The sequence below is a fragment of the Diadema setosum genome, chromosome 16, assembly GCF_964275005.1.
Source record: "Diadema setosum chromosome 16, eeDiaSeto1, whole genome shotgun sequence".
In the NCBI taxonomy this organism is placed as follows: Eukaryota; Metazoa; Echinodermata; class Echinoidea; order Diadematoida; family Diadematidae; genus Diadema; species Diadema setosum.
The window spans coordinates 24,631,682-24,652,324 of NC_092700.1; the positions used below are offsets into that span (position 1 = coordinate 24,631,682).

Genomic DNA, 20,643 nt, shown 5'->3' on the forward strand with positions numbered 1-20,643 from the left:
CTGGCATTCAAATTCTACGGACTGTCTGACACGCAGAGAAGACAATGAAGGCAACATTACCTAGCAACACCTACGCGCTTTACCGTTGAAGACAGCTCAATTTCGGCAGTCTTTGTATCAATGCTAATGGTGATCGGCACTCTCATCCAAAAGCGCTGCAGCAACTACCGGGTCTAGGCACCTTTAGAATAAGAAAGTACACAAGGGTAGAAACAGTCAATTATGATTATACATTCAAAAGTTATTTTTCAGCAGCTGGGTGTGAGAAGTCAAAGTATCATACAAATATCACATTATTTCCAGTTGCAAAACTGTAGGTTTATGTAAACAAATCAATGAAGAAAATGTACTCTTACTGAACCTCAGACAACAAATAAGACATAAGAATGCACATTTGCTCACTTTGCTGTTACGATTGAAAAGTAGCTTTTTATTGCTTCATGAGCAGCATCTTGACTGTACGTGGGTATGGCTTATTGCCAGTCACATGATTTAAAACTATAAGAATATCACCTGCAAAGAATTAGTTGGATAATTAAATACAGTGTACATATATTAGTGCATGTTTGATGTACATGATCATTAGTAGCTTTGAATTGTATAGATAATGCAAATTTGGACTTAAGTGACACCAGGAGCACTGGACAACAGAACAAAACAGCATCAAAAAAAAAAAATATCTAGCAACCAACAGTCCTGACATGAGAGCATACATGCACACTTCACATGCTTTGAAAACTGTCCTTGTACTTCTACTGTCCAAGACTATCCAGCAGTAAGCTTTGGTGCAACTTCTGGATGAGGCTTCGCAGGAACTAGGTCTTGATATAGCTTGGTTAGTGTGCCCTTTGTCGTTGTGGAGCCTTGAGATGTCCTTCTTTTGCAACCGTGAGCCGTGAGAATTTTCTTGGGGAAGATCACTCCTGCAACGAACTGAGAATTTATTCATTACGCTATTATTTTTTTAAAATAATAATAACATGTAGTACGTGTTAAACTCTACTTCAAATACTCAACACACAAAATTCTTGCACAGAATAGTTACCTTGCAAAAAAAAAAACATAAGAATGGGATTAGATTGATGTGGTACACCTAGCCATCATTTCATCACTCTAATGTGCTGGAGAGATACTGTTTAAAATACAGTGTACTTTTACAATCATTTTAACCCCTAAGTGCCACATACAGGTGAAGCCATTACGTTCCACATTCCATATCATGTATTGTGCACAAATTGCCTAGAGTAATTTGATGTTTTTCAAAAATTGATCACATTCTATTTTAAGCAGGTTGCCAATATTTTAGGATGCTGCATAGCATGCTGCTGGTATTTGAGGATGTTGCACAAGAATTTGGGTATGCTGCAGTGTAATGCTCAAATTCCTCATGAACTACACTAATGATGGGTTGAAAAAAAGAAACAAAGAAAGAAAGAAAGAGGAGTATCTTACCCTTGATGACATGGAAAAGCGGGAGAAAGTATGACATCAGTAGATGGACTTCTCTGCACCAGAATTCAGCCAGGAGGATGCCATACACGTATCAGCACTGCATATACTTGTACCCATGAAAGGAGCTAGCTAGGGGACAGCCTGATCGATGGTCATGGGTGGACTTCAAGTCTTCTATGGAGAAACCTTCTCGTGTCAGCCACTGGCACAATCAATCATTGATTCTGATGAGGAAAAAAAAAGATAACACAACATAACGATAATAGTGATGATTGAGAGAAGTGAAATAAGGTTAGGCAGAAAAATCACACAGGAAAATGATGTAACATACAAAATACAGCATTGGATGATTTAAAGTTTGGTGCTTGTGCTAGCTCCCAAATGACTGCTGGAATAAAAGACTCCCAAATATTCTACAATGTCGCATAGCATGCTGCTGGTTTTTGAGGATGTTGCACAAGAATTTGGGTATGTTACAGCGATATGCTCAAATTCCTAATGAACCATACTGGGTTGAAATAAAGAAACAAAGAAAAAGGAATACCTTCTCCTTGATGACATGGTCAAACGGGAAAAAACATGACATCAGATGATCCACTTCTTTGCACCAGAATTCAGCCAGGAGGATGCCATGTACACATATTGATGTAAATCAGCGCTGCATGTGTATCATGTACTTGTACCCATGAAAGGAGCAAGCTAGTGGACAGCACGATCAATGGTCATGGATGGACCTCAAGTCTTCTATGGACTGCAAGTCTTCTATGGAAACACCTTCTCACATCAGCCACTTGCACAGTCAATCTTTGATTCTGATGAGGAAAAAAAAAAACACACGACATAACAATAATACACCTATTAATGATTGAGAGAAGAAAAATAAGGTTTGCCAGAAAAATCACACAACAATCCGTTAGGTGAATGATATACTGGTATAACATACAAATTACAAAATACAGCATCCTTTGCCATTGGGGGATTTCAAGATCAGTGCTAGTGCTAGCCCCCAAATGACTGACTTAAATTGAGCTCCAACACCGACGGTCGGATTAACTAAGCGATACTTATCAAAGTTATTGATCCCCAGCAATAGGTGTTGGAATCGCAGCATCGCAAGGTCCGTGAGAATCGCACGACGAAAAGTGATGGCGCATGATTACACTCGAATATTAAAAGATGCAGGACTGCTTAGTTTTTAGACACAAAGTGAGGAAGACAGACTAAAATGCCCCAAATTTCAACCATTCTTCAAAACACAACTTAATATTTAATTTTATGCTTCCAGGCTCAGATTTATGAAGCCACATGCTCCTGTAGGGCCTACGTTTCGTGGCGTGGGTGACCATTGCATTAGCATAAAATGTACATGCTACAGGCCTAACTCTTACACTACAAAATGGCGGAGCTAGGTTCAGCAGACGACATTCTTTGATTTCAACACCAAGCCCAGCACTTGACCGAAAGATTGGTCTGTATCTCGTCGACGGGGATATGTTCCACAGAGCAGAGACTGCATCTGGCTTTACGGGTCCCCTCCTATAGACATAGTCCGGAGGTAGAGAGCCATAAGTAACGTCAAAAAAAAAAAAAAAAATAAAAGACTCCTCCTTCGGACAGACGAATCTTTCACAAGTTTGCCCAGCACTAGCAACCAGAAATTTATGACATATTTTTGAGGTCATCCTACCAGCACCTACGGACTTCAAGTTCACTTCAGTTTTATCGCCAGTGCCAGTGGCTGCCAGTGCTTAAGTTAGTGCTGAGACACAATCAAAGAGTATAGAAGCTAAGAGGGCGTACTCTCGCGACTTGGCACGCAAACGGGTGTCTGTAGTACGGCATGGAGCGGGAGCCCAACATGGAGCCCAATGGCAGCCAATTTAGTAATAATACCGCAAGCTTCTTAAACACGTGAGCCTATGGAGCAAACCCTACCTTCCTTTCATTTTCTTCATTTTAAAAGGAAGCACACAGCGGTAGAATTGCATTTCAGACCTCAAAATATCACAAAAAGTATATTTTCTGTCGATATGTAAAAAAAAAAAATTGAAGAATTGTAATTACTTTTTTATCAGTAGTCCCTCAGCAAGTTTGTATTTGAGCTGACAAACGCCACCTATCTCATTTCTCTCTCCCTCCCGAAACATAGTTTGGTCTACCTACTTCAGCTCAAACTTTGTGGGCCTGCAGATTGCGATTGGAAAGTAAATGACATTTTTTTCAAATACATTTCACGGTTAGACAGGAATGATATTTCTTTACGACAAAACAAGATTCTAAGTACATACATCGGTACATATCTTCCCCTGTTAAGTATGCCCCCTAAAAAGGGGAAAAATGAAAGGGAGACAGAAATACGAGGACCCAGTGATACGGCACTGATATCATGATCGCGTAATATACAGTACGCCCTCTAATCAATCTATCGGTCTGTTGCTTTCAATGGCGGAATGGCGTCAGTATTTCGCCCATGAGCGTACTAGTTCGCAGGAGTAAGCCCTTGTGTCTTAGCGTAGCTTCTACTGATTATCTTGATTCACTGGAGCAGTTACCACTAGAAGTCCTAACAGAGTTAGCAGAAAATAGTGTTGTTGATGTAGCTTGCACCAAACCTGATATCACCACCCAATATGAGGTAGGCCTATGCCTACTAACATTGTTAGGGATTACGCCTAACTGTTAGAACTACCGAATACCGTCTTGTTAGCCCGACCAGACGCTGTTAGAGTACGCTGTGCGAATAAATTATAGCCTGTCGCTACTAGTAGGGTTGGGGGTACCACGTATCGTCACCCTAAAGATCTGTAGCTTGTTTATTCTAAAAATATAACACAAATCCGCCTAATTCTTACCTCAAATATGCCATAAATACTGCAGTTTTAAATGTCGTGACCGTCTCGTTGATTATGAATCTCCGTTTTAAAATAGCGCAATTTTAGCGCGTGCGTTTCGTTTTCTTCGCGCAGCTAAAAAGGGAACCTTGCGATCGGCACCCCCTAACCTCCATAGGTATACACGTGAATTTCACAGCATAGGTAATACACGTGAATTTCACAGGCCATAGGTAACACGTTAATACACGTGAATTTCACAGCCATGCGTCGTTACTGAGCGGATGTGTAATTTTTAGCTTGGTTTGTTTGAGTTTGATTTTCGTTTCTTCGTTTTTATTGTTTTTATAGCTCATGACACTCAATCCCGTGCGTACCTTTTCGTTCTATACGCAAACAGCCATGATACGCAGGCCGGGTGCCGATGGGAAGGTGCCCTGCCGATAGGTGGTGCCCCAACCATACTAGATCTACACTGTCTACAGCGACTGGGTTGTGTATAGAATCTAGTTACCGTAGATAACTTGTAGAATTTACGTGACACAGTAACACTAACAGTTCAGTACAAATACAGTAGCTGAGTTAGAACAACTCATTCCAAATTCTTGAGCTCTCATGTCATACTCTCACACTCACTGACTCAGTCACACTTTCAGATACAGAACAGTCTACTGGACTGGTTATCCCCACTTGATACGATCATGCGAAATTTGCACAGCAGGGGCAGGGCCGCTGCCGGCCCCGGGTCGGTCGGGACAATTCAATGCAAATCTCGCTGGTATCAGTGGTAATTATTTTAGCTAAGATTAGGTCTACTAATAATGTATTAAAAGTTACGTTGACCAACCTTCCTCGAAGAATCCCAAAGGAGCAGTTCCTCTTTTTCTTAGGGGCCGTTTGCTAGCCATTTCTGAAAATATGGTTCGTACGTCGAGATGTTTGACTCCGGTCAGAGATCATCACGAAAGAGCGTTTGAAATGATGAACAGCAAATCATCGTAGCCGTGTGTGCTGTGTGTGGTTTTTGAGCGCGGTCGCGGACTAACGGTTCAGCAGTACATACACGTAAGGTTCAATCAGCGACAACAACAACACGCACATGACCTCTTACGTTACATTATTATCAAGAAAACTTGTAATCATTAATTTTTTGGTTTTGAATTTAAAAATATATGTTTAAAACTTTTTTTATTGCGAATTAATTTTTTTTTAATGTGTCAATATTTTTTATGCTCCATATATTTTGAAATATATTTTTGTTGTGATCTTTGGTACGAACGAGCCTCATATCAACAACCCGGATCTCCCATTCATCGTACACAATTACTACACGCCGATTGCATTCATATAGTTTTTCTATTGTTGTGTGTACATGTCAAAGCTACGGGGATCGAACGGGCGGCAATGGGTTACTACCTTTTTTTATTTTTTCACGAGTATGTAATCTCATTTAAGGTTTTTTATGTGCTTTATTCCGTAGTGAATAGATGTTGCATTTTAGGAATGTTGTAAATCAAGCAAGTGAAGCAGCTTTTTGTTTGCAATGGTAAGACTACTGTTTGTTTACATAATCCTGTTGAAGCCAAACGGGTGCTGGTGGTTCGTTAGATGAATGTCCGTCATGACTTGCATTGGCATTGCGGCCATCAAATTATGAGTTTTCATATTGATTTTTGTGATCGACATCATTCAATAATCATGGCTAGTGCACGTGGTTTAAACTTTGGTAAAACAAAAAGTTAACCATGGTTTAATAACCACTGTTCTTATGGCCCAAAACCACTATTTCGGCACAATTGGACAATCGCAAAACGCGAAAATTAAAGTTTTTAGAATAGGTTTCATTTTTATACCAATCCATGACACAAATATTCAAGTTTGTAGTTGAAAAATATGAACACACAATCTTGCTTTATTTTTGTGGTGTGATAATTTCTTTCATAGGGCGTAGATTTCATCATGTAACATACGTTACCAATGTCATTCTATTTCAAATGCTTTAAGATTGGTGACTACAGTCTATGATTGAGATAATTATGCGTCAGATGTGAAGTATACCATCGGCTGCCATGTTTGTAAATGCTGCCTGCAGATGGGAAGGATGGCAAATGACCTGTATGCTATACTGAACACAGCATGTCCTATTGTGTTAAATCTTATTTCATGTAATGTTCATTTGTTTTCTCGATAATTTGATGTCAGACTTTCTTCAGAAAATATTTTCAACATTTATCAGTCTCAAATTGCCAGCCAATTCTTGAGTATCATCGATGAAACATGTGAATCTATGTGCGCAAAAATATATTCGTCAGATTCCACGTAACGTATGTTTCACGTTAATGTAACGTAAGTTACAAAGATAATACTACTACATGTGCAACTGATTTTGGTACTTTTTCTTTTTGGTTTTGGTATATATTCTTACATTAATTTCTCGTCAACTCTAAGTGAACGTATATTATAACAAGATGTCGCAATATCATGGTGATACAATTCTCAAAAATTACAATTGAAATAGTTGTAAAACTGCAAGACTTTATAACATGTCCTCGTATAAACTCTGGAGTAGAACATTAATCCGTAACTGTTGATATTTTGAAGACAATTGGCTTCATACTTATGAATTTATAGCATTGAAATGATAAGAGTTGGGAACATGCTTTCACGTGCCTTCACGGACGAAAATATTGTCATGATGTACGTGTAATATAAAACGAGTGGTGGGTAACGTAGGTTTCACTTCAATTTTATCATAATGGAAGTTTTCGTATGCTTGACGTCTTGTAACGTGTTATCTTCATATTGATGTCTTGTAACTTGTTATCTTCAGCTGTCACTTCATGCTGTTGAAAGATATGTTTCGAATCCATAACTTTGCAGACTCCATAACTTTGCTGTCGCAACAGTTATTCTATGCAGGAACAGTTTGAAAATAGCAGTTGCAATACAATAGTATTCACAAAATTTTTAACACTTGTGTGAAACAAGAAACGGCAGAAACGAGATGGTTGCTCTATTGAAGTGCTTCATAATGAACAATAACGCCGTATTGCTTGTATTTGAAATTTCTGAACTCGGTAAACAAGAGACAGGGACAGAAGGAACCAAGAAATGTTCTTTGTTAATTAAATAAATGACCACTTTACTAAGTCGACTATGGCAAATGAGGTCGATGAAATAACGTCAAATTACATAGTTGCATTAGCACAATACTGGGTAGGATGAATGAAATTGTCATTAGTGAAATGATGCACTCGATTGTCCTTGTTATGTGTGCATAAGACAGTATAATCCACAAGGATAACAAGAAAAACGAGTCTTGCATTAATAATTCTTGCCGTATCTGGAAATTGTCTCCTGCATGGAAAAATGTTTTGAATCTTTCAAAAGAAAAGTGAAAGGACAAGTTGCTATACATGCACAACAAAGGTACTGATAATGATTACAGGCAGGCCCATAAGTAGGATTTTCATGGGGTGGGGGATGGGTCAGAGTTAGAAAAAGTCGACTACTTCCAGTTTTAATCACCTGACAGGGAGAAAAATAAAAGCTCCCGTGCCATTTTTTCTTTTGTTTCATTTCTTTTACCGGGTTTCATCGACTGACAAGCAAGAAAAAAAAAAGAAAGAAAAGAAAATTGAAGAAATATAAAGAAAGGCTTCAGCTTAATTCTATGCTGCCAGTACAAGCCCAATTTCATGTTTTTTTATTTGTTTATTTCAAACTGGGGAGGAGGATTCTGCGATTCATTTTTTTCTTTTTATTTCCTTTTGTTTATATTTTGACTGCTGGCAAAGGGGCGGGGGACCTCGAACCCCCTCCCCTATAGTTACCCTGGTAGGGTAAATAATAAAAAAAAAAGATGCGTGACTTTGCTTTTTTTTTTTGTCAACTACGCGACGGGTACATGTTTTTTTTTTTCTTGAATCTTTGCTTAGAGATATGATTTTTCGCCAATCTAATTGCAGCTTATACGTTCCCTATGGGGTTTTAATCTCAGCACTGCTCTTCCCCATTATAACTGCATTAACTTCAACGAGAAGGAAGAACAAAAAATGTTGATGTCTTAAACATATATCTTACTGAAACATACATCACTATAATTATTATTAGCATTATTATTATCATGTAGGCCTGATCTATGATGGTATACTCAGTAATAGTTAAAATTACATTTCTTTAATGCACATGTATTTTTGTTACCTTTCCTTCATTCAAAGTGTGTTTTTCTTCACTTTGAGATCATCAACGATAAAACGACACAAATTTGAGTTAATTTTCTCCGTTAAAAATAGTCAGGTAGTAGTAAGTCACCATATTGATTTATGATAACCGAAGATAAATATAATTGAAAAGACTTATTTCCCTATGGAATTCCTTCAACTATAGTTCTAGAACAATTAAATGTTATTTTTATCCACGCACATTCTCTAAAATATCCTTTTTCAATGACATGAATTGATGAAACTTACGTTACCAAAACTAGAAACTTACGTTACTATATTAATGCAGGGACCTGATCCAATAGTTTTGAAGTAGAGATCTGCATAATCCCTAAGTTTATTAGCTATTCATTGAATTTTCTTAAAACAATGTTAAATTCATTGTTTATACCTGGAATATGACATCATTAAAGCCAAGTTGAACATCAACGCCCACCAAACGATTTTTTTTCAAAGATACTATGATTATGTCCCCTTTTACTGCATCCTCCTAACAAACAAGAACATACAGCTGTAAATGAATTTGATATGTTTTGACGGAGAAACTCATCAACATCATAACTGCAACAATTAAATTGTCTCAAATTAAATGGGCTTTTCTGTGGATTGTCCGTTATCAACATGACAACATCTTGAAACTTACGTTACCAAAATTTGAAACATACGTTACGTAATAAATTGAGTGATTTATTTCAAAAGAATAAACCTGTACAGCAAAGCAATAACTGGATTTTTACGGTGGAATCTACTGACTTAATAAACACACAATAAAGAGAAGTAAAGCATGATTCTATGAAAAACAACAACACATTTCAAACAATCAATTACTTACTCAGTTTTTCAACACATCATGTAAAGGTATTTTGCGCGCTGCCAATGCTCAAGATGCCATTGAAAGAAGTTGCTGAGCTATCCCATGACCTCACATCGACGGCACAGATTCGAGAAATGTACATTTAGGTGGTAATTAATGATGTAATTAAGCTTTCTGTCGTTTGGTGGTAACGTAAGTTACATCACGTATGTTACACTTGTGGATTAAATCGTATAAGTTAGCAACATAATAATGAATCTTTTGCCACCCATGGGTATGACGACAATCTACTCCATTAGTCTCAACTCTAGAACAATCATTCAGAGCCATGCACCTTCATACTTTTTACAAAGATGGTAACGTATGTTACTCCTCTTAAATCTACCTTTTTAAAATCTATATTTGCGAGATTAGCAGTCGCATGTCTTTTGAAGCTGAGTGATGAAATATCTTTTAACATAAACTTACACCCCTTTTGGTCAGAAAAACAATACAATTGTGTAGTACTCACTGTAATAGCATAACCAAGTTGGCAGTACAAAGATGGTAACGTATGTTTCAGCGGATCTGGCGACACATTTCCATCAGTTATTTTGTTGATAAAGAATGGTTAGTTTAAAAAGTTGTGTTAGGTTTTCATAGAACCTTAAGCCAGTTTTCTGAAACCGTGAGTAAGCTTCCTCTTTATGCTCATATTTTCCCACAAAGTTGAGAAAACATTAAAAATCATCGTTGGCGACATGCACTTTTAAGCCTGTTGGCCGAACTTAACCCTCCACCAATGGCTTAGTGGTATAATTTCGCCTTCGAAACGATTTCAGTTTTTGTTTATATGTCCCTTGGCATCACATAAAATCACAGGAGCATTTTGAAAGAGCTTTTTATCTTTCCTAGGTGAGTAGGAACATAAGCGACACGATTTTTGACCAATTGCGCCGAAATAGTGGTTTTGGGCCTTATGCTATCATACAAGGTTCCATGGTTAGAAATTCTAGAATATGGTTTTTCCGCACTCTATATCTGATCAGCATGAAACCACGGTTGAAACCATTGATTGTTAAAAAATAACCACTTTTTCAACCGTGGGTAAACAGAAGTTAAACCACGGTTTTATAACCACTGTTCTTATGAGCTATCATACAACCATGGTGAAAATCATATGGCTTTTTAACCGCCTCTTCACTATCATGAAACCACGGTTCGTAGAACCAATCAATGTTTCATAACCATCCTTTGCACATCACACTATGATAAAACCATGGTTCAAATCCTGGTGTAGCTATGACCATCGTTTTCCTTGCTAAAATGGAATTTGAACGATTGTTTAAAACCGTTGTTTTCACACTTTTGTTAAACCACTGTTAAAGTCATGGTTATATTGCCTAACCATCATTTTTTAACTATGATAAAACCATGGTTAATATAATCATGGTTAATAGCCATCGTTTTCAACCTTTGTAAAACGAAGTTTAACCATGGTATTATAACTAGTGTTTTTGTGCTATCATAAAACCACGGTTAAAATCATGGTTTTATAACTATTGTTTTTACACTATCATAAAACCATAATGAAATCATGGTTTTATAACGATGGTTTTCAACCTTAGTAGAACGAGAGTTACACCATGGTTTCCTAACCATTGTTTTTATACTATTGTGAAACCATGGTTACAACCATTGTTATATTATTATTGTAATAATATGGAAGAGGGAGAAGCTAGTGTATTTTTTTTTTGCATGATAATTGGATAACGTGGTGTGTTGTTCATGTGCACATGCAGTTTATGCCCTTAACATGTTTGATATATATAAGGTAGATGTTTATAACACAGGGAGGGGGAATTCCTCCATTACATGTATTTTAGAATAGGAAGGAAGTAGAAGACTTGCAAGGGGGGGAGAACAAAGGGTCCTTCCTGTCCTCAATTGTCAAATCAGTGCACCCCTCACAAAGCCAATGTCAGTACCCCCTGTCAAATATATAACATGCACTTTAGCTGTCAACATCTCCTCAATTAGGAGATCCCCAATAGAAGACCACCCTTCACCCCCAAATCAGTACACCCCTCATAAGGTCATTGCTACTACCCCCTGTCCACTATAACATGGCCTTGACCTACCAGCACCTTTCCAATTGAGTGACCCCCAATAGGACTAATTGGGGGAAGCTTTGTTCTAAGGGGTACTAGTGTAGCTTGCTGGGGTACAGCAGCTCACTGACCGCCTGACTGTTGACCGGAGAGGACGAGCCCCATGCTGTTAGTTAGATTTTCACTGAAATTGTATATCTCCCCGAAATTTATTGTCCGCTGAGAGACTTGACTGACTCGAGAGGACAGAGATGCCTCATCGTGCGAAATGTAAGTCTAATATTTTGATACTAAGGGAACAGTATAATCAGTAAGTTGGTAGATATATTTATTGGTTATACGAAATGTTAAGAAAGTTGTTAAGGGATGTTTAGTAATGAGAATTTTAGCAGTCAATTAATTTTGCTTTGTGTAAGTTTTACATCACTTCATTAGTTAGTAGCTGTAACAATGAAGCTGCTGTAATTTCTGGATTTGATTATTATATCGGTGCATTCTGACAAAATGAGTTTTTGGCAGGTATATGTATAGGACACATATGCTGCCTGGGGAGATGCATACACATAATTATGCGTCAAGAGCACAACTGTGATAATAATGCTGTATATATTTAGGGCAATGCTTTGAATTCTCTCTTATATGGAGATGATGATTACAAAATATTTATTTTTGGAAGATTACTATGATAATCATGATCTTAGGTTTGGGAATGAAGTGACGAGGTAAATCATTCAATGTTATCCCCAAAGTAAGATGAATTCCGTTCAATCATAGGTGTGTACGAATGAGTCAAGGAAAATTAAGCAGACGGTGGTGTTTATTGCAGCATAGGAGAAAAGGAATTTTGTATATATAAGTAATTTACAGTTTGTAAGAGTGCTGCATCAATGTGAGTATTATACCGACATGTAAAAGTATGATCTGTTCATTTGGGACGAGAGAGACACGTTATCGGTTGGTCTAATTCTGGTCCTGCCCCAACAGGTGCCTAGGTCTTTTTTTAATATGAACATGATTATTATTTATTAGTATCTACATGTATATATAGTAACAGAAAGGAAGATTTTCTGGTTACTTTGAACATTAATTATTCTCTGTTGTAAGGATGAGAATTTCGTGATAGGGAATCCTGACTGATTCATAGACATAATGTCTAATTCATGGCAAGTTGCTCAGTAGGTTTTAACTTTTACTGTTGTTATTACGGCAGAAACAGAGGGTCCCTTTTGTTCGCTGAACCGAGAATTGGTTGTTTTGCGTAGTTTTATGGTAAATTGTAATTATATATGAGACTCCCTCTCAGGAATGGAAATAATATCTATTCTGATTGTAATGGGTTGAAATTCATTTTGTTGATTTTCTTGAAGGAAGTTATTATTAATTTGGGCAGGGATCAGTCTTAATTTGAAACTCTAAATTGTTTCTATCGTAGGCTATAGGAATTATGCAAGGATACCTGGTTGTTCAACTACTGTCTTGTTCATTCACCTGACTTGAGTATGTTTAGATGTTGTGTTATATTTCTGCACATTGTTCCTGTAGTATTTGAAGGTTGTTGTTTATAAATTCTCACCCCTTAGCTGCGACCCCATTGATGACCCTGTGTACCTAGCACACCTATTGCCGATGCTCTTTGGAGCTAAATAACCCGGTGGGTGGACCGGTGAGTGTTCAAATTTGTGACTCATGCCAATATGATATTTAGGAGTGGGTATGAGTGGTCATACTCGGGTCGATACAAACACATTTAATGGATGTTTTATGAATTGACGAAGGTTTTATAGATATCACGTATTCTTTTAAAAGTATACCACACGTTATAACAAATATATATAATGAACACACATCGCGTATACATTCTTATGAAGCTGAGCATAAGATGTGAGGTCAATGTAATTATTAGATGTTCCCTTTGTGCATCACGTCAGAGTGACGTCTGTTGGTTTTAGCTTTATATGTTGTTAGCAAAGAATATAGGGATGTTTGGGTTGTCTAGATGTGTATGTTAATGTGATAAGTATTTGCACATGAAATAGTCACAGAAATGTTGAAACTATCGTGAGTTAGTTAGTTAAAAGTTCATCTTGTGATATAGCACTTGTTTCTGGTATAAGGTTTACACAGTGTACAAGGTGTCTGATCATTTGAAACTGACTGTCAGTTATTCAGTCAGTTGATGTGTGTCATTTGTATAACTGACTATGTATTTTGTCATTTTTATTAATGGTGTTTGTTTTCAATTTGTTTTGTGACTATAGAGGCTGTTTGGTAGAGCAATAAAGTGCTATTTCAACTGTAACTCCCGAGTCCAATCTGCTGTGTTGGCGTGAACCCCCCGTAACGCTTCATTATGTTATTTTTACCAAAGTAGAACGATAGTCTTGTTGAGGTTTTCTCACCATTTTTTTTTTAATTTCTTAAAACTGTGGTATAACGATAATTTTTTAACCATGGTTTTAAAACACTTTCATTAAACCACTGTTAGAGCCATGGTTATATAACCATCATTTTTAACTATGATAAAACCATGGTTAATATCATGGTTATAATACCCATCATTTTTAACCTTTGTAAAACGAAAGTTTAACCATGGTATTATAACTAGTGTTTTTGTGCTATCATAATACCATGGTTGAAATCATGGTTTTATTACTATCTTTTTTACACTATCATAAAACCATGATGAAATCATGGTTTAATAACGATGGTTTTCAACCTTAGTAGAATGAGAGTTACACCATGGTTTCCTAACCATTGTTTTTATACTATTGTGAAACCATGGTTACAACCATTGTTATATTATTATGTTATTTTGACCAAAGTAGAACGATAGTCTTGTTGTGGTTTTCTCGCCATTGTTTTTTTAATTTCTTAAAACTGTGGTATAACGATAATTTTTTAACCATGGTTTTAAAACACTTTCATTAAACCACTGTTAGAGCCATGGTTATATAACCATCATTTTTTAACTATGATAAAACCATGGTTAATATCATGGTTAATACCCATCATTTTTAACCTTTGTAAAACGAAAGTTTAACCATGGTATTATAACTAGTGTTTTTGTGCTATCATAATACCATGGTTACAATCATGGTTTTATTACTATCTTTTTTACACTATCATAAAACCATGATGAAATCATGGTTTAATAACGATGGTTTTCAACCTTGGTAGAACGAGAGTTACACCATGGTTTCCTAACCATTGTTTTTATACTATTGTGAAACCATGGTTACAACCATTGTTATATTATTATGTTATTTTTACCAAAGTAGAACGATGGTTTTGTCGTGGTTTTCTCACCATTGTTTTTTTTTAATTTCTTAAAACTGTGGTATAACAATGATTTTGTCACCATGGTTTTAAAACCGTCGTAAAATGAAAGTTTTATCATGTTATCATAACTATGGTATTTTAACAATGGTATTACCACACTTTCGCCACACATTTACCATGGATATGAATTAAAAATCATGGACTACCATCGATCCATTGTAAAACCGTCCATAACCATGGTTATACCATAGTTACGGTTGTAAAACCATGGTTTTTTTTTATAAGGGCAGCCACCTGTTCGAAGTGCAGGAAATATCTATCCACATCTCCTTCATCGAACTCAGGGACCATTCTGACATTTTTGGCGATATCAAAATGCCCACCACTGACGCTTACACCATACTCTCTCTCACCGACTTGACGAGCCCTTTCTAGAGAAACCCTCTCTCTCTCTAACTCAATTCTCGCTTTCTCAAGTTCAAGCTCTTTCAGACGTACTTCTACACTCCCTTGCACATCACCAGGGGGACTACCTGATATGTTACGCAATGCCTGGAGGGGAAATACTTCTTCATCTACAAGAAATTTGATTGTGTGCTGTGTAATCTCTGACTTTTTCATTGTACTCTTCACAGCAGGAACCTTGTAGTTTTCTGCAACACGCAACAAATCAACCTTTTTCAAGGTTAGCAGCTTCTCAACTGTGGGTGAATCCACAAACTTCTCAATGGAAAACTCTTGATCTTTCTCCATTCTGCACCAGTAATGTACAATTAGTAGTGCTACAAGAAAACCTGACTATCACCAGCTAGCCAGCTGAAAAACTCTTTTCAACTGGAGAAAACCAGTCACACTATAAACAATAACCCGTATGCTACACCACATACGAACCGACTTGAAATAACCCGTGTGCTCAACCACACACGAACAACACTGGCATTACCTGTGTGCTAAACCACACACAAACCACCGTGGAATAACCCGTGTGCTATACCACACACGAACAACCGTTAAATCACCTGTATGCTAAACCACATACAAACCACCGTGGAATAACCCGTGTGCTAAACCACACACGAACCACCGTGAAATCACGTGTATGCTAAACCACATACAAACCACCGTGGAATAACCCGTGTGCTAAACCACACACGAACCACCGTGAAATCACCTGTATGCTAAACCACATACAAACCACCGTGGAATAACCCGTGTGCTAAACCACACACGAACCACCGTGTACGGTACCAACGACCAACGTTTGACCAACGTTTCCACGCAGACACTACACACACGCAGCGTATAACCGGACTAAACCATCCTCAACACTACGCACGTGCCAAATTAACCCTTTCGATCCCGAAAGAAATACGAACGTGTGCTTCCCTCACGCAGACACAGAAAGACGACCGATTTACATCAAAATGTATAACATATCACTCCGCGTCCACACACACACACACTACGCCATAAACACATCATGCGTTCTCAAATCGTAACACCGGCACATACAGTAAACTGTAACAATCACGATGCAAACCACATACAGTACTGTACGTAGTTGCGCGACGCGACGTAAACTGTATCGCGATCGCCCATGTCCACGACATAGCATAGAGTGCTACACCACGCTACTCACCGAAATTCATCGGCCAAGCGAGAACGAAAAAACACTCCTGGGATCATATCAAGCCCGACCAAATCACCTAAGTCCGCAGAAACCCTGCCGAACTCCTGTGACGTGCCCCCAATTTGTTACGGAGGTTAACTTGGCCTAGCGAACCATCATAACCACCAAAATACCCAGACTCTCAAACAAGGTGTTTGGTCGATCTCGGTCATCTTGTCGAACTCTTTATTTACATATTCCTCCGCGGAACAATAAAGTGCCCAGAAATGCTAATACAATGCACATGTATCCATAACAATATGCAAACCCCAGGTAAGTTTATTGTCCAGAATCAAACCTAGAAATTTGATGGAAGAGACTTCGTCTATGACCGTGTCTTCCAGGGAAACGTTTCTCGGTAGATTTTCTAGCGAATTACTGAACAGCATGCATTTTTTCTTGCAGTTTTTTGCAAATTTATTGACAGTTTGTTCGCTCTTATCCAATGGAGTAACTTCGTTAATTCACAGTTTAAAGTATCATGTGTTAATCGATCAGAATCAGAATCACATAAAACACATTATTATCATCCGCAAATAATAAGAAAGAGAGGATGTTTGAAGAATTTGACATATCATTGACATAGAGAATTTTGACATGGACATAGAGAATTTTATATAGTTATCTCTGTCACTCACCTTTCCCGGCCAGAAAAGTGAATGAAATGCTCTCACCCCATCCCCTACATAGAGAATTTTGCCATACCATTGACATAGAGAATTTTATATGGTTATCGCTGTCACTCACCTTTCCCGGCCAGAAAAGTGAATGAAATGCTCTCACCCCATCCCCTACATAGAGAATTTTGACATACCATTGACATAGAGAATTTTATATAGTTATCGCTGTCACACACCTTTCCCGGCCAGAAAAGTGAATGAAATGCTGTCACCTCTTCCCGTAATCAAAATATTGCCTTTTCGAAAAATATACATTCAAAGACTGCATGAAAAAAAAAGTTCAGCACCAAGGGTCAACCGATGTCATGAGTATATGGGTGCCACCTAAAATGACCATTTGTGGTAGAAATGTCATAATTTGACCATGCGGTTCTGCCTCTCCACTGCTCCGACTGTATTGTAGCATTCCTTCAGGTATATGCGCTGCAGCTTGGCAACACGAGTTGTGTGGCTTCCCACGAGTCTCTGTGTTCCAATGCGAGTGGAAAACGGAAAACGTCGAAGGACGTAATCTTCCGCAGCATCCGTAACTGTCCGCAAATATACGTAAGCGGACGAAAGTGTTGATATACGTTAACTTGCGATTACTTTCGGATACTTACGGTGGACGTAAACGAACGCAAACGGACGGGAGGTAAATTTTTTTGCGGATGGTCTGCGTCCAGGCTACGGATAGTTACGTTCAGTTACGGATAATTACGTTTGGTTACGGTTACTTGCGAAAGTCTACATCCGTAGAATCCCTCTGCGAAATTTTGAACATTTCAAAATTTCGCAGGCTTGGCGCCGTCATTTTGCGTTTCTATACGGATGAGTTACGGACAGTTACGTCTACATACGTCCCTGCGGATGCCTGCGTCCACGCTGCGTCCCCCTGCGTTCACTCATTCGTATCTATCCGCGGCGGACGTAACCCATCGCAAAGCACTGTGTGACTGGGGTATAATAGACTTTATTACGGCGAGTGTCCAGTCGCCGGCTCTAGACGAAGCCTGTAATCTGCCGAAGTCTGACACTAATTAATCTCAAAACTGTAACTTCACTCACTGTAATCTCCTAACTGAATCTGCCTAACAAAAGGAAACCTGCTCTATTTATAGTAAACGTGGCAGTGACCGTCCGTAGAGCTACCTGTCAATCGCGTTTACACTAGACAGTCAAATTAAACACACCAGACTAAGCGTAGACAAGAAACAAAGAACAAGAAGGAAGAGGAGGATCGAGAGAGAGAGACTAGACTGGGAACAAGGACCAACATAGGAGAGGGGAAGAGAGGCCCGGGGGACTGGACGAGAAACAAAGAACAACATAGCGAGGGAGAAAGGTAGACGAGACGAGAGACAAAGAACAACATAAGAGACAATAGACGAGCTAATTAAGACGAAGAGAAGAGAAGAAACATAGAAGACGCTGAGCCGGCAGATTACCTAACATACACAACAGAGCATATTATTATCTAGCTTACATAACACAGTACTGAACCCTATACTTAATCGTATACATATAGATATAAAACCGTTACAATATTTATAACTCACGTGTTAAAACGAACTTTTATTTTAGATCCCTAATATCTTTCAAAGGTAAGGGACTATGACCTCAAAGATACTCCTAGCATTCGATATATAACTTTACCATTTTGTTTTAATGTAACTGCATTATATTAAATCAATGACCCTGAAAGTTTTAGAAAAGGTGAAAATGTGTTGTTTTTATGCTTCTCTTTTGTTTTCTTTTGTGTTTATATGTGTATATACATAAATATATCCAGACAAAAATGTTTAGATCGCTCTTTGTTACAACTCTCTAATGTAGTACAAACATAGCCCCGACTAGGAATGTCAAAAATTTAAAATTCGACATAACATCTAATCCTATGCTTTACGCTAATATCAAAACTGATTATCAAATTATACTACTGTTTATTTTATGGAAATCAAAATAAATTTGAATATTGAATTTTGAATACGTATCACGTCAAATCTGAGTTCCGTCTTCACAATTCAGTCTTGATAACGTAGAGGGCGATATCTGATACGTGCTGCATGGACGTCTTGACATAATTATAGTGCCGATAGTAAACATGCCGTGAACACATTCTGGCCCTCTGTGATGCGTCGTTTTGCGTAACGAAAGAAATAGATTAATGCCCCAGTCACACAGTGCTTTGCGATGGGTTACGTCCGCCGCGGATAGATACGGATGAGTGAACGCAGGGGGACGCAGCGTGGACGCAGGCATCCGCATGAACGTATGTAGACGTATCTGTCCGTAACTCATCCGTAAAGAAACGCACAATGACGGCGCCAAGCCTGCGAAATTTTGAAATGTTCAAAATTTCGCAGAGGGATTCTGCGGATGCAGACTTACGCAAGTAACCGCAACCAAACGTAATTATTCGTAACCGAACGTAACTATCCGTAGCCTGGACACAGACCATTCGCGAGAAAATTTACCTCCCGTCCGTTTGCGTTCGTTTACGTCCACCGTAAGTATCAGAAAGTAACCGCAAGTTAACGTATCTCAACACTTTCGTCCGCTTACGGATATTTGCGGACAGTTACGGATGCTGCGGACGATTTCGTCCTTCGACGTTTTCCGTTTTCCACTCGCATGAGAACACAGAGACTCGAGGGAAGCCACACAACTCGTGTTGCCGAGCTGCAGCGCATTTACCTGAAGGAATGCTACAACACAGTCGGAGCAGTAGAGAGGCAGAACCGCATGATCAAATTATGACATTTTTCCCACAAAATGGTCATTTTAGGTGGCACCCATACACTCATGACATCGGTTGACCCTTGGTGCTAAACTTCTTTCTTGCACTCTTTGAATGTATATTGCTTTCGAAAAGGCAATATTTTGGGTAGGGGATGGGGTGACAGCATTTCATTCACTTTTCTGGCCGGAAAAGGTGTGTGACAGCGATAACTATATAACATGCTCTATGTCAATGATATGTAAAAATTCTCTATGTCAATGATAAAAATTTTCTATGTCAATGATATGTCAATATTCTCTATGTCAATGTTATGTCAAATTCTTCAAACATCCTCTCGTTCTTATTATTTGCGGATGATAATAATGTGTTTCATCTGATTCTGATTCTGATCGATTATTGATACTTTAAACGGTGAATTAACGAAGATACTCCATTGGATAAGAGCGAACAAACTGTCAATAAATTTGCAAAGAACTGCAAAAAAAAAAAACAACAAACAAACATGCTGTTCAGTAATTCGCCGGAAAATTTACCGAGAAATGTTTTCCTGGAAGACACGGTCATAGAAGAAGTCTCTTCCATCAAATTTCTAGATTTGATTCTGGATAATAAACTTACCTGGGGTTTGCATATTGATTCTATATGTCGTGTTATTTCAAGGAATATAGGTACTATAAACAAAGTTAGATTTTATCTTCCCCAAAATGTACTTTTTATGTTATACATTGTATTCTACTTTCATACTACCTTACTTAAACTATGGTATACTCCCATGGGGAAACACTTTTTCTACTTATACAGACAGAATATCATTATTACAGAAAAAAGCTCTTCGTATCATTTGTCACGAATCGTGGAGAAGTCATATTAATAATTTATTTCA

General features: G+C 38.1%; 1 protein-coding gene and 1 long non-coding RNA gene across 2 annotated transcripts in view; one reads left to right on the forward strand and one right to left on the reverse strand.

Annotated features, from left to right (window-relative positions):
• The window catches only part of LOC140239735 (uncharacterized), a 134,272-nt gene that overhangs the window by 39,760 nt on the left and 73,869 nt on the right, over positions 1–20,643 (forward strand). The gene's annotated exons all lie outside the window — the stretch shown is intronic.
• On the reverse strand, positions 410–5,201 carry LOC140239892 (uncharacterized). The gene is made up of 4 exons (XR_011901996.1): positions 5,131–5,201; positions 1,997–2,264; positions 1,453–1,676; positions 410–933 (listed from the first exon to the last, which is right to left on the reverse strand). It is a non-coding gene; the product is annotated as an uncharacterized lncRNA (long non-coding RNA).